Source organism: Drosophila willistoni, unplaced genomic scaffold (genome assembly GCF_018902025.1).
Source record: "Drosophila willistoni isolate 14030-0811.24 unplaced genomic scaffold, UCI_dwil_1.1 Seg61, whole genome shotgun sequence".
Classification (NCBI taxonomy): Eukaryota; Metazoa; Arthropoda; class Insecta; order Diptera; family Drosophilidae; genus Drosophila; species Drosophila willistoni.
In genome coordinates, this window is record NW_025814529.1 from 3,498 (window position 1) to 15,669 (window position 12,172).

Below are 12,172 nucleotides of genomic sequence, written 5' to 3' on the forward strand. Positions count from 1 at the left end.
TCCGAATATAGGCTATTACATCATCAGATGTGACAACAGGGTCTAGCGTAGAAACAAATATATGTTTCTTTGGTGTTATGCCAACGAGAGGCCCGCGGTCCCGAAGCGTCAGCCGCAGCAGTAACGTTGGGACAAGTCACCCACTGCAGCAGTCAACTTGTTTACGGACTCGATACTTTTAGAACTATCGCAATTTCCATTGGAATGGGTAATTGCCCAGACAACATCGGACACTATAATATGCATCGTTTTTAAGAGATCATTCCCAGGTGATACCGTAATTCATTACTAATAGCATTCACACCCGGGCCTTAAACGATATCAATTGCTGTACATTAGGAGTGGACGGTGCATGAGGACCGGTCGGGACGATAAGAGACGCTGGCGGATCTACAGATACAGAAACACCCCAAGGACTGGTCCTTTTACGTTTCGGAGACTCATTCATAAGCGATAAACTTCTGAACTGAGTCTCCACCGCAGTAAACTCCGCTTGGAGTTTATTAAAACCTGCCCTTAAAGTGTCAAAACTATCTCTATGTCCGCCTCATGAAAGAGCGCATCTCATTCTCGACCTCCCGGCAAGCATCACATCCATATTTAAGCACCACCTTTAGCAATAGACTCCTTGATTCTGCCTGTGTAACCTGCACACTTAACGTGAACCGCATTGTCACACAACCAACTAAGAATATAATCATGGGAGTCAACCGCATTAGTGGCAACTATGCAATTATTTTTTGAGCAGACAACCATTTGTCAAAGTTTAATTTAATTACAAAAGGAAATACAAAAAAATAAAAATTCTAAAGGTAAAAAATCTGTGTATAAGAATATACTGACCAGTTCTGACACAAGGGGTTAATGTGCAGAGTAAGCCTTCACAACTAAAGAATAAAAAGAAATGAAACACAAAACAAAAACACGTATCACAGAGTCGCGGGTGGGCAAAAGACGAGAGCGCAAATCAATCAAGAATAGGAAAGAGCGGGAGAGCGCGTCAAATTGAACACATGCAACAACAATTTGTACGCAAGAGCGCGAGAGTTAGTTAAAACGGTAAAGACACAAAAGCAAAGAGATAAACAAAACAACAACACCGCTAATGCAAGTATTGTTGTAAGTTTTGATTTTATTTAAATTTAAACAAAAACGACAGCAAGAATTCGCGAAATGAAAATAAAATTCGGATGTTGTAATTATTTTTAATTAAACCGATAATTTAAGAGTTATGTAAAAGTATTTAGTCGCGAGAAAAAATAAAAGTTGATAAGCGCAAAAAAAAACACGTCCGTCCTCTGCAACGAGTGAAAGTTTTATCACTGTGGGTTTTATCAATTTTGTTTTACTCTTTTCGAATGTTCTTTATGTAATTTAGGAGTATAAGTTTAAAAGTTCTCTTAACTGTTAGTTAAATATGAAATTTTTGTTCCTGGTTTTAGAAATGATATATTTTCGTTTTTGTAAGCTTACGAATTTCGATATAAATATCGATATATCAACAAAAGATGGAAATATCGGGTAGACAAATATCATTATTTTTCCATCACTAGTAATTGGGGTTGGGTTCAGCCGGTTGACAAACTATCGATTGAAAATATCGATAAAAAATTAGAAACAAGACATCACTACTTTATCTCATGGTATTGTTAAATGCACATCACTCTATTTTTTTGGAAATCATCGTAGGCCATGCAAATATTTTGTAAGCTGATTTTCCATGTACCTAAGAAATTATTTAAGTTTTTCATTCTGTATTCAGCTTTGGTTGTGCCTAGACCCAAAGTAAATTATTAAATTTTTCTCATTATTCCTAAAAAGTGTCAAAACAAAACTAAATTATTTTTTTTTTAACGGGTAAGTCTATTAGCATTTTCTTGCTAAACCTTTAATATTTTATTATTTATGTAAGTATATGGGAATTGTGTATAAATTTTTTACAACAACTAATATAATAGTTCCTAACTTGCACCCAAAAGGAGAAGAGAATTTCTGCTCTGATTTTTCCTTTCCGTTTAGTAATAAGGGTACCTAGCAATTCGAATTTCTAAAACATCTTGATTTTTCCTTTTTCTTCTTTTTCTTTCAAGAACGAAAAAATTTTTCCTAACGGGGTAAGTCTATTAGGTAATCCATTACCTACATATGCACATATTTAAGTATGTGTAAAATATAAATGTATCCATAAAACTGTTTCAGCAAATATTAAATCTGTAAATTGTATCACCAGAGCTTGTCCTTAAATTTGCCTTCGATTTTGCGTCAATGCGAGGTAGCTATGGGTAAGTTACAAGTTATCCCGAATTTGGCTTTGATCTTCCTTAATATATGAATTCCATCAAGAAAATTAGTTAGTCCAATGCCCAAATCTGTCAAATGGTGAAGTCTATTATTGACAGGATAACTGGATCCAACGGATACGACTCCCAATTTTTACCACGATGACCAGGATTAATCGACAATGCTTCATTTCTAGCCGAGCTTTAATATTTTTCCTTAGTATCCTTACAATCTATTGAGAAAAACTTTTTTCAACTCGTAACGACTGTGCTGCAATCCAAAACATTGGGCACTACATAGAATGGGAACTCGGCCGATTCATCTACATCTGCAAAAGGTTCTTCCAGATTTTTAGTTTTTATTAATTACACGTTAATAAATCTAAATTTTGCTTAAATTTCTTACAGCAAAACATATTCAACAGAAGTCAATTGCTCTGAAGTGTCGCGGTTTTTGCGATAAAAATATTCCAAGATCTATATATAACGCCGTTATAATAGCTTCAATCTTCGTTATTGTTGTCATTGGCAGCTTTCGAGATGATTGTTTCCAGAAGTTATTTCGTTGCAAAACGCATCTTCTTTACACTGGTAAGTCCATAACTCTTTGCCTAAGATCTTAGCTTTTACCCATAAGTAAATCTGAATTTATACAAATTTCATATAGCAAAAGTGAATCTGCTTACAGGTATCACCAGTTTTTATCCGTTCACAAACGTTTGGTATGGCCTGATAGATGGGCATAATATCCATATGGTTTTTCCTTAATATTCATAAATTCTATCAAAAAAGACTATTTAATGACTTGAATCAAATGTCTGGATCCATCGGAATCGTTTCCGCCTCTTTTAAATTGTTCCAGAACGCGTAGGCTTCATCGATAAGAATTCTTTGCAATACGAGCTTAATATGCCTAATTTTTCCGTAATATCCTTACATATTCTTTCTTTTAACTGGTAAGTCTTATAACTTTAGTTTTTACCCATAAGTAAATCTGAATTTTATATAAATTTCATACAGCAAAAGTGATTGAATCTGCCCAACTTGTACAATCAGATGTGATAACAATAGAGACAACTTTTTATGGACAGCAATTTGCAAGATTCCTGGCTTTTATTTTCCTTAATCATAACCAAAACAATTATCCTTGTTCTCATCATTGTCATCATCTTCGTCACCATCAGTGATTTTGGTTAAATGACATAGTGCTGTATTTGGAGTGCCCAAATCTTAATTTCCTTATCTTAAACTGAAAGACATGACCAAAATCAAAAGTTTTCTGATGTGATGTCGTTGAAGCTGTGCGAGGAATCTGGAATCGGCACATAGATGATATTATAACAAGAAGTTTCCAAATTAAGCAAGATTTCAATGATATATAAAATAGTTAAATTCAAATGTGCTGCGTTTATAATTTTATTTAAAATTCAATATTTGTTTGTCTTTAATAAATACAAATTATTGCAGTAACTACTAAATTCTTTAACTTAAAGCATTTAGCTAATCATCAAAATTGTTTGCTATTGTGTATTACAATGGATAAGTAATAAACATTTGCTTTATTATTAAGGATAAACAAGTAACAAAGAGGAAAAATAGCAATATATAATTAAATATCGTTTTCCCAATAAGGAAAAAAAGATATTTTTTGTGAGTTAAAAGAAACGTACTTTATTATTTGAATGAAAACTTAGAACTGATTCCAAAAATGTCTTATGGTTATATTTATAAGCTAAATTGGGAGCCCTTTGGTGGCGTGATTGATATTTCGATGATTTGATTGGTCCGATTTTAATTGCTGAGTTAGCGTTCTCACGCTTTTGGTTGTTAGGGGGACAATTATTATTTCTAGTGTTCAATTGTTTATGTTAATTTTATGGATTAGCGTTCATACGCTTGGGGTTTTGATTATGTCTGTGGGACCACGATTGTTATTTGATCGAAAATGCTTAATTATTAATTTTTGTGGCATTGCCTTAAACTTATAGATTAAGTATGTAATCAAACTTATTATAGTAAGTATAAAAGTGGTTAATGTTTAGTTTTACAAGTGGTTGGGATTTGATTTAAAATGCCTATTATACATTCGTTAGTTTCTATTTGTTTTGTGTTTTTATTGAACAAAGTGTTGTTATTAAAATAGTATTTATCGTATGAATTTTCTGTCAAAATATTTTATTCTCGTCTGGAAAGGAAGTATCTCAAAGATAGGGGTTTTTATTATTTCTTGAGGAATGTTTGAAATGATAAATATCTCGTTTGAACTTGGTTTAAGCCAGGTGGAAGTTTTTGTATTCAATAGTTTTTCCGAATTAACATGACTTAAGTGATTATGTTTTAGAAGTTTTGAATTGAAAATTCCTAGTCTAGTGAGCTGCATGCCCATTTCTATGTCTTCAATGTATTCTGTGAAATGCTCAAAATTAAAGATTAGAACTTCTAATCTTACTGATTTTTCTTTTTCTTTCCTGAGGCTGTTTATTACTTCTAAACCTTTATTAACAGTGTCTATTACGTAATTTAGTTCGTTTGCTTGTACGCTATTGCTTTCAAGATTATTTATTTTTTCTTCTAATTCATCTTTATCTTCCTGATCAAGGAGTACCAAAAAGATATTTGTATATTGAACCAATTCCTTAATTAGTCCTCGTTTATTACGTTTTACCACTAACCATAGAACACATAGATGGGACAAACTCATGATTTTTTGATTGCAAACGCTAGCCTAGTCATGGAACCCCAGAGAACTTCGGGGAAAACCCGAACGTTCGTACTCTCAATGAGAGCGTAAAGTGGGGAGAGGGCCAAGCAGCTACGAAATAATTCAGTCTAGCACAGACTACAGAACGACGAAGGCAGGCCTATGTCGCTTGTGATTTCGTTCTGTCTATGTATGTGTACACTCGTCGGTACATGCTCAGGCTTCGTAGTGTGTGTGTGACGTGAAGTTGTACAACATCGCATTTCAATATCTCGCTCAACCAAAATTTTTAATTTTCCACAAAACAGCGACAATGCGAATAGAAAATGCTCCCGTGGAAAGAATATCAAGAAATATTGCCATCTGCTTCGTATGTATCCCGGTGGCTGTGCCGATAGAGTGTTCGCTTGGCGATAGGAATGTAACTGGTTCGATTCCCAACTCGAATTCGTCGGCTTAAATAAGGTTTTTGTCTATTTTATAATTTTGTTTTTATTTTTTTGTTGATTTTTTTGTTTCTTTATTTTTTGTTTATTTTTCTTTTTTTACTCATTTTTATTAAAAAATATAAAAAACCTTATTGGTCGGGTATCGAAACGGGAATCGAACCAGGGACATTCCTATCGCCAGCGAACACTCTATCGGCACAGCCACCGGATACATACGAAGCAGATGGCAATATTTCTTGATATTCTTTCCACGGGGGCATTTTCTATTCGCATTGTCGCTGTTTTGTGGAAAATTAAAAATTTTGGTTGAGCGAGATATTGAAATGCGATGTTGTACAACTTCACGTCACACACACACTACGAAGCCTGAGCACGTACCGACGAGTGTACACATACATAGACAGAACGAAATCACAAGCGACATAGGCCTGCCTTCGTCGTTCTGTAGTCTGTGCTAGACTGAATTATTTTCGTAGCTGCTTGGCCTCTCCCCACTTTACGCTCTCATTGAGAGTACGAACGTTCGGGTTTTCCCGAAGTTCTCTGGGGTTCCATGACTAGCTAGCGTTTGCAATCAAAAAATCATGAGTTTGTCCCATCTATGTGTTCTATGGTTAGTGGTTTTACAATGTGTATTCCATTAATTTCCCTACTTAGTTTTTCTGTTAAGTATTGAATATGGATTAGGTTTTTAAATTCTTGTGCTTGTTGCATTAAACTATTATATGTAATGTCTATTAGAGTTAAATTCACTTTTAAATAATGATATTCAAAGTTTGTCGGTAAGTCCATGGTTCCTGTTTTAAATATTAAGTAACCGTTTGGTGCTTTTACTGGGCTTATGTCAATGGATTGACTGCATGTTGATTTTAATGTTAAGAATAGCATGATGCATAAAAAAGTCTTCTTGAGTTGTTGACCTGTAGGGGCAATCCTTATAAATAAGGTCTTCCAAAAGATTATTCATGCATCTTTGGAATGTTGCCGGGGCATTTTTAAGACCAAATGGCATACGTGTGTATTCGTAATGGCCATGTTTAGTGAGAAAGCTGTTTTGCCATAGATTCAGGATCCATTTGAATTTGATGAAATCCCTTAGCTAAATCATTGGTGGTAAAGTATTGGCATTTTCCCAGTTTGTCGAGAATTTCGTCCATGACTGGAATTGGAAATTTGTCATATATTGTGACTTCATTTAGATTTCGATAGTCAATGACTAATCTGAATTTTGTTTCTTGGAAGCATCTCCTTTTTTTGGAACGATTCAAATGGGTGAACAGTAGGGGGAATTCGATTTTCGAATGATACCCTGTTCAATCATTTCATTTATTTGTTTGTTGACTTCCATATCGAATGTTTGGGGATATTTGTATGGTCGTTTATAGATTGGGTCCTCATGTTTTGTATGAATAGAGTGCTTTATTGTACTCGTGAAAGTCAAATTTTCACCTTCGCGGTACTGAATGTCACTGAATTCGTACAAGACCTTTTTTAGTTTTTGAGTTTCCTCGTTGTTTAAATGGTCGAGTCTATACTCATTGCTTTCTATTATTTCGTTTTCAATCGCAAAATTTGTTTCCGCGTCCCTTTCTGTGGGTGGGTCCAAAACTTCTATGTTTTGTTCTTCTTCTATTTCTTCAACATCTCTAAAATAAAATGTATAGTTTTCTAATTTTGCGTATTCTTCTTGATAATTTATTTGTGCTTTGCAGGCTTTTAGGAAAGTTCTGCCTATCAACATGTCGTATTTATTTGAAAATTTATGGATATAAAATTTTTGTTCTGTCGGACAAAGTTTGCTGGGTGCAAGGAAAAATAATTTCTTTTAGTTCTACTGCTCCTTCAATCATGTGAATTTGGAATCTTCTAAATAGGTTTTGAAATTAAAAAAGTTTTCGGACATTATATTAATTGAAGAGCCTGAGTCGACTACACATCTCAAAGGTTATTGTTCATCATTATTCTGATGAAGGACTTGTCTCTATCTCTTCTTCCGATTGATCCGAGGCATTCTGATGAAATTTTCGGATGTGTCCATTTTGCTAATTCCACTATTACTTCTCTTTGCCTTTTTGTAGGCTGGTTTGCTACATTATTCTTTGAATAGTTGTTTTGCTGTTGACTATTCATTGGATTTTGAGCCCTGTCAATATTTAATTTGTTGAAATTCTTGGAATAGTTTTTGGTTTTGTATTGTATCTGATTGTTTTGTTTGAGACGGAGTTGTACTATTGGGTACAAATAGTACACCTTTTTGATTCTGATTTTGGCTTTGATTTGATTTTCTTATTTCTGTTATACTATTCTCGTATAACCCTTCTCTTTGAGCTACTTGCTTCAATTTGCTGACTGTGTTATATCGTATCTAGCTAACGTCATAAATAATCTATCGGGTAATTTTTTGTTTATTACGTCTTTTATAGTGTTATTTAACGTTTGTATAAAGAGCGGTGTTATTTGCATCGTTTTCTAGACTTAATTTGTTTGTTATAATATAGGACTTATCTTCTAATTCTGTTACAAACAACTTAAGATTTCCTGCATAGTTGGTGTTGTAGAGGCGTCGAAGAAGTTCCTCACAGGGGGTCTGCGTTTTTAATTCATTGATGAGGAGTGTCCTTAGTTCCGGCCAGGTGTTGGCTTGTCCAATTTGTGAGAGCCGTTGTGCTTCTCCAGTGAGCTGCATCTCGGTTGCACTGAACAATATGTTATGCTGCCTTATATCATGGTTGGATATAGGTGCATAATAAAATCTATCCTCTTATGAATGACGTCAGATTCTCTGGAGCTCCATCGTAATTTGCCACCTGTCTTAACGAAGACAGTTTGAGCTTCGGTGAGTTCTACTTTTTATTTCTTCTTTTTTTTTTAGTGGTGTTTATTTTTTATTTTCTGGGTTTTAGTGATGTTTTGTTTTGTTTTTTTTTTTTTTTTTTAGTGATGTTTTGTTTTGTTGATCTTCTGGTTTTTTGTGGTGTTTTGTTTTGTTAATTTTCTGGGTTTTGGTTATGTTTTATTTTGGATTTTGGTTTTTTGTTCGCACACAAGTTGGCGTTTTCGTTCCTCAATTGGATTTAATGGTTGTAAATATATTTTTTTTTTTTGGTTGCAACACACAGTTGATATTTTTCGCGCGCACAGTTGGCAGAAAATATTTTTCACTGTTGTAGACTTTTGAGCACTACCCGTAAGTTCTTGATGTCGGATCGGAATTTTATAGTGATTATTCACTAATTCTATGCAACGCACGGATAACAATTCTACGCGTCGCACGGATAGAATAACAGTTCACTACAATGATTATTCACCAATTCTATGTAATACACGGATAACAATTCTATATGTAACACGGATAGAATAACTTTTTTCCAATCCTACCGACTGCGCCAATTAAATATCCGTTTTTCCAATAAGGAAAAAAAAGATATTTTTTGTGAGTTAAAAGCAACGTACTTTATTATTTGAATGAAAACTTAGAACTGATTACAAAATGTCTTATGGTTATATTTATAAGCTAAATTTGGGAGCCCTTTGGTGGCGTGATTGATATTTCGATGATTTGATTGGTCCGATTTTAATTGCTGAGTTAGCGTTCTCACGCTTTTGGTTGTTAGAGGGACAATTATTATTTCAAGTGTTCAATTGTTTATGTTAATTTTATGGATTAGCGTTCATACGCTTTGGTTTTGAGGGGGACAATTGTTTATAAAAACGGATGTTTACTTTAACGTTATGAATTTTTAGGGGGCGAAATATTTATATTTATTGGGGTATTGGAGTCGGATATATGCTATATAACACTTTGGAATAAATGTTAAACATTTCTTATTTAATTTCACATTTCAATTATTTCTTGGAGAGAAAATAAATTCTAAGTTTTTAATTTTTTCTGTTTGCCTGTTAAATTTATAATTTAAAAGGAATTTAATCGTTGTTAATACATTTTACATATTATATTTATATAGGCTTATCTAGCTCCTTCAAGTAACGTTAATACCGATTTTGATCTAACAAGAAGCTTTCTGCTGATTTTGGGAATCCACCAAAAGGAAAAATTCTCTTCCATTTCTATTACTGTAATTGACATTATGTAAATTTAAATTTCTGGTTCTGGACTCATAAATTCTACACAAATGCATTCCATATTACATATGCGGTTACTGATGACTTATGTTGTAGGTAGTTAGGTGAAAGAAGAAAGGAAAGGTCTCCCTTTTTTTTTCCTCGGGCTAATGTGTTGCAATCGTAATGTCTTTGGCAATTTCTCAAATTCTTTTTTTTCGGGTTTTCTCCTATTTTTTAGTCAAGTTCTGATAAGCAAAGGGGAAAATATATATGCATATGTAAAAAGGGAAATCAGAAAGAGAAGCAGAAACAACAAAACAGCAATTTTGAGACCAAGCGACGGCGTATGAGTTATCTATCTTTCTCTGCCGCTGCTTTTTCTGGTCGGAGTATATTAGCCAACATCTTTTTTTTTTGCGGCAGATATGAAACAATTTATTAGAAGTAAAGTTCAGGGTAACAGCTATTTTGCGGTTACTAAATCAGCAGTCAACATTATTTCTTATTTAAGTAGGGTGGAAGGTAAAAGCAAATGGGTGTGAGTGAATGTATGAGTGTTTGTGTGTGTGTGTTGGATGTGCATCACTTGTTATCGCAAAGTTTTAAATTACAATTGTGTGCTATGTTGTGTGGTTGGTTATAGTGGAAGAAAAAATATACTGATATCCTTAAATCGAAGATAAAAATAAGAGTAATAAAAGTGTGCTATGAACAAAATATTTTTGTATATTTTGTAGCATCTTTTCGGCATACATCCCTATTTGCACGCAATAGAAATCTTTACGACTTCCTACATGGCCCCTAAAAGATGCCACATATTTGGCAATATTGAGAATAAGTAAATGTAAGTAGAATCAATAGAAATCACATTTAATTTTTTTACTCTTTACTTTTTTTTCATTTTAATTGTATAAAAAAGGGGAATTATTTAAAATAAGGAATGAAATCAATAAAACGAAGAAATACAGTAGAATCCGGCTTTAACGACGCACATAGGTAGATTTTGCAAAATTAGCTATTGATGCACATTGTTAGGAGATACTTCGAGAAACTAACCTCATCATTCACCTTTCAAAATAGCGCCCGCGCCGAATTACAGGTAGTCAAACTTCGATTATCATTCACAGTGTTCATATTTAATTCTCGCCGTTTTCAGTGATACATTTTTCCAAAGTCAATATTTATTTTTGCAAAGTTACTATCAAAGTAATTGTGATGGATATCAATAGTCCAGATATGTATCTTTATGTGTTATGTAGTACTCACCAATTTTAAGAATGTTTTGCATACATTAGCATTGTTATAAAAGACCACATTTTTTGAGACAGATTTTTCTAAAATAAAAAATTTCAAAGGGCTTATAACTACTTTTCCTGTCCGTCCCTGTAATATTTCATCATTTAAATTTACACAGTTTCAATAATTATATCAAGTTATAGTTGGCCACCTATAGCCACCTATTCACAAAATATACTTATTCAAAGTTTTTGCGCGCCGATAAAAAAAAAAAATTCTAGACCCGGTGCACAGTGGTTGTGGCCATAGCCTAAAATCAAAATATCAATCACACAATATTTTGCCAAAATGTACACAAATTGTATAACAACCTTGATGGCAAACCGGATTTTTCTGGAAATCTAACGGGACTTGCGAAAAATTCCATTGAAAACATGAACACGTGTTCATGTTTGAAGCCGGACTACGCTTTGCTTGCTTTTCGCCACAACAAAACGCTTTTCAAAGGGATAGAACGTGTGACAGAGTACTCTAGAAAAATATTATTTATAATGAATTTTGAAGTTGAAGGTATTTACTTTAATTTATTCTTATTTGAAGATTAATTGACCAATTAAATATTTTTTGTGTATTTTTGAATAACCTAACCTTTTTTGTGTATTTTGTGAACGTCTTTTTCATGTTTACTTAATGTTTTAGTTGTGTTACCCCGGCTCCCCTCATTGTGAGTGGTATCACTGTGTTTGTCAATGTTTTAAGGTAATAAAAATGAAAATGGTAGCTGCTGCTAGTTTTTTGCATTCGTTTTCGTCATTTGTGTTTGTTTATTATTTTTGTTTTGTATAATATTTTTTTTATAACTTTTATTTCGACATTTCGATTTTGGTATAGGTGCGTCTTCTAATTGCGTGGGTTTATCTAGTGCCTCTGGTGTGAGAGAAGTGACGAGAAGGTATTTATTTGACCTGATGCAAGCCAAAATTACGAACCATGGAAGAAAAACTAGATTTTTTGAAAAGTTACCTCCCTCGAGTCTTCCAAAGTTTCTAAAACTATCAAAAAATCTCTGAAAACATAAATTTTCACATTTCAAATCAACAAGTCAAACAAAGATGGTCTGGAGCGGGAAATACTATGGAAATTTCACAGTACCGCCGACTAGAGGGACAATGGTCTTGTGTGAACCATTGAGCGACATTTGTCTCTGTGGTCGCCGAAACTAGAGGACAAAAGCGACAAAGCGGCGACCACAATGCTTGTTTGTCCCGGCGTTCGGCAAGACATTTGGACATTTGTCTTGGCGACTGGAGCGACAACTGTCGCTAGGTTGTCGTTCCGGTCTTGAAAGCATAGGACATGCAATGTTAAATGTCGCCGCATTTTTAATGGGAGTGTCGTCAGTTTGTCCCCGGGACAAGCGACATGTCCCCAGCGATTCCCCG